Here is a 3711-nt window from a genome sequence, read left to right as displayed (position 1 = left end):
GTGTTGCAAAAAAGGAGAGACGGTTAGCACTCCCCTTGACAAGGACGGAAAAAGATCATTTGATCTTCTAAACACATATGGCATTTGCTTCCTACTTCGAAGCAAACCTATTTTTTTAATCTTTTAATTTTCGCAAAAAATATTAAAACTAGTCTACAACAGAACCCCGGATACGACATTAAAAATTAGTAACAAAACAGTGTATAATCGTGACGGTAGCCATGGTATAATACACATGCATATAATCAAATAACATTATAAATGACACCGTAAGGCGGGGCAAATGCCGTAACTAGGGACTAGAAAACATTATATTCCACATCGTACCTGAAAAAAATGTATCCTAGTAACACCGTATCCCGGGGTTCTACTGTATATTAATTAGTTTTCACAAAAGGACAAGCTGAAAAAATACAAGACTAGTTTTTGATGTAAAAGAATTTGTTTTTTGTTTTGTTTTTTTTTTTGGGGGGGGGACATTTTCGAATCTATGTGTATAGCAAACATAGGCACCGCCAAAAATGGCCGCAAAATCAAGTTGTTTTTTAAAACGAAATTACATTTATTAAAATCCATTATTTCTGAGTAACTTTTTTTTTTCCAGAAAGATAAAACCCTGAATTTTATCATATAGAAAACAGAATAATGTAAAACTTTTTCTACTATTTTTAATTCAATTTTAAATGTTAAATTTTCCCAAAAAGTTAACAATTGACATTTTTTGTCTTGCACAAAAAACGTATTTAAATATTTAAAAAAAAAAAGGGTTTTTGAAATAATTAATTAATTTATTTATTGTCTAACTAAGATTTAGGATGATTTTCTAAGAGAATATGCAAAAATATTATAATATAAGTACCTGAATTTCAAATAATTCCACTTATTCATATAGGTAACCAGATATTTCGCGTCGACGTAGAGTTCAGATCGACTCTGTTTACGTTTTCGTTTGATAATAAGAAAACTATGGAAGACCAAACAGGCCAAAAAAACTTATTTTTCAGTGACGAAAATTTCAATGTATTATTAAGCTGAGGCTGGCCAGTACCAGATGGGTGACCATTTGTATGAGTTTGGTTTTTAATGTGTATGTGTGTGGGGGCCAGGCTCCCAAAAATGGGGGGGGGGCAATTTAAAGCAGAATAAAAAAAAATAATTTCAGCGCGTTTGGTCCACCGTAGTCGAAAGGCGGCAAACGTTTTCAAACGGGATCGAAAAAAATGATGCTATTTTTAACACAAAGGGCACAATATTTATCGAATTTTTTTTTTGTATCGATTATTCAAAGCATGCCCTGTTTAATAATGGTCATGCATTATTCGGCTCGCTAAAAAAAAATTGTTAATTTATTTATCAAAAATTTTAAAATGGCTTTTTTCGTATAAATATTAAAAAAAAATTTTTTTGTTTTGCTTAACTTAAATTAATTATTTTACTTAACATATTCACCGAATTTCACACTTCAAAACTCAAAAGCGGGATAATTAAACACAATCGAAGTTCTGATATTCAGACGTCAAAATAAGGTATGCAAACAATTTTTTTTTTTTTTTTTTTAATCTATAATTCTGTCCCTTACAACAACACAATATGTTTTGTTACGTTTCAGATGATTATTTTAAGCATATTTGTTCCCCCTTCAAAACAAGGGGGGGTTTTGTAAGCAAAAAAATATATATATATAAATATCGTTTATGAAAAATAAGTACACTGTTATAAAGTTCATTCTTCTCCTAACAATCGCTGAAAATTTCGTATTGATCGGATAATTACCTGATTTTTGGTAGATTTTTAAAAAGACGGTTCGTCAAAAAGTACTGACCTGCCCCCCCAGTTTTGGCGGTGCCTAAGCAAACACAAGGTAACATTTACTTTTTTTTCAAAAGAGGTACCTTGGGTTGAGAATAAAGATAATATTTTCTTCAATCTAGAAGATTCTTTATTCTGACTGAGGACAGAGAAGATACTATATTGAATTAAAAAAATATATCAATTTCGCTGAGACATTAGACAACAGGAACATCAAAATTGCATGCATGTTAGGGCAGGGGTCATTGGTCATCCTTTGTCTATCCTACTCTCAACTAATCGCTTTTTGACTCATTCATCTAAACACTGTTCCTTTTTTTCACCATTTGTCCATACTATGGACTCTTCTTCCCTAGTTAAAATTTTCCTAATGGTTAAAAGACAAAACAAACAAATAAAATCAGATTCAGGTAAATAAGACCAATTTTAATAGTAAACCGCCCACTCTTCTGCTTTGTTTTGTATCGAAAACAAGCCGATTATTTTATGTGAACAAGCACCTTGCTACCTACCTCCTCATCCAGGTTCTCCTCTATAAATCTGATCTTATCATAGTAGTCACTTATGATTCAGTTGCAATATATCTGAGGTGGGTCAAACATAATAAAAGTCATGGTCAGACTTGAGTGAGAGTATAAGAAATAAGAGTGAAATTTAGGTGAGAATGGTGTTCTTCTAAGATAAAAAAAAAATTAGAGAAAGTCAAAGGCAAAAGTGGGAAGTTGGCATCTGCGAGGATCTCTGTTGCTAAACTCTTGTTAAGAGTCAGCTCCTGTCTTTCAATCATAGGTGTGTCCCTTTTCTTTCTAAAATTCTTATGGATGGCTCTGCTTTCGATGGGAAATCAACTCTAAAACTTCTTGGTCTTTCTTTCTCATCAAATCTTTCTTAGAATTCAGATATCAGATCGATTGCTCTTTCTGCATCTCATAAAGTCGGTTCTCTCTATCACCGTCAAAGCTTTCTCACACCTGAGACTATTCCCTATCTCTGCAAATCTTCTGTCAGAGCAGGTATGAAGTATTGTTATCATATTTGGGCTGCTGAATCTCTGTCCCATTTGATGGTTTTAGATAAACTGCAGAAACGTATCTGTAATTTGATTGCCCCCCCCCCCACTTTCTTCTTCACTGCAACCTCTCTCTCACAGACATGATGCTGTTAATCTCAGTTTTTTTATAATTACTATTATGGCACCTATTCTTCAGAATTATCTGATCTATTCCCTGCTTCATTTGTTCCAAATCAGTTGACTTGTTAGTCTAGTGGTCTCCGTTGTAGTATCAGTAGTAGCAGCTCCATCCCATCCTCCTCCTCTTCTTCCATATCTCCTCTTCCGTGAGCAGTTCTGGTTTGTAGACTGAGACTATAAAACCTGTTCATTCCACTCTCCTCGCATCCTCATCTAATCACTATCCAACAGTCTCCATCAATTCGCTGTTTTGATACTTCATTGTGATACAGCTTCTCATTCCAGTATCTTCTTCCCAAAAAACTGCAAGATTGTGGAACTCTCTTCCTGCTCACTGTTTTCCTTCTACCTACAGTCATGGTCTTTTCAAGACTAAGGTCAATAGTCACCTCCTGTCTTTGCGATAATCATCTTTCGTTCTTGTTAGTTCCTTACATCAAGTGGCTTCACGCCTTGTCCAGAGAGATTTCCATAAAAATAAAATAAAATGAAATACTGTCAGTCATCAAGAAAGATTTAAGAAAACGTTCAAATCTATTTATGCTAAATCTTATTCATTTTTACCTCCGCTTCAGCTGAATGTTTTGAAAATCCAGCACACTAGCTTAAGTGCACATTGCCATAGAAAAACTTCAAAGAAAGAAGGTAAAGTTTGGTAAGATGGATGTAAAATGTTTTTGACTCCTAATGGGGGTAAATATTTATTTTAT

At 33.7% G+C, this 3711-nt stretch overlaps 1 non-coding gene across 1 annotated transcript; it reads left to right on the top strand.

Annotated features, from left to right (window-relative positions):
* Positions 1–118, top strand: LOC145243314 (U6atac minor spliceosomal RNA). Its single transcript, XR_013862855.1, has one exon. It is a non-coding gene; the product is annotated as a U6atac minor spliceosomal RNA (small nuclear RNA).
* Positions 119–3711: the final 3593 nt, after the last annotated feature.

This window comes from Euprymna scolopes, chromosome 21 (assembly GCF_053919585.1).
Source record: "Euprymna scolopes isolate OS-2025 chromosome 21, ASM5391958v1, whole genome shotgun sequence".
NCBI classification, from domain to species: Eukaryota; Metazoa; Mollusca; class Cephalopoda; order Sepiida; family Sepiolidae; genus Euprymna; species Euprymna scolopes.
This window is presented reverse-complemented; position numbering and strand designations above follow the sequence as displayed.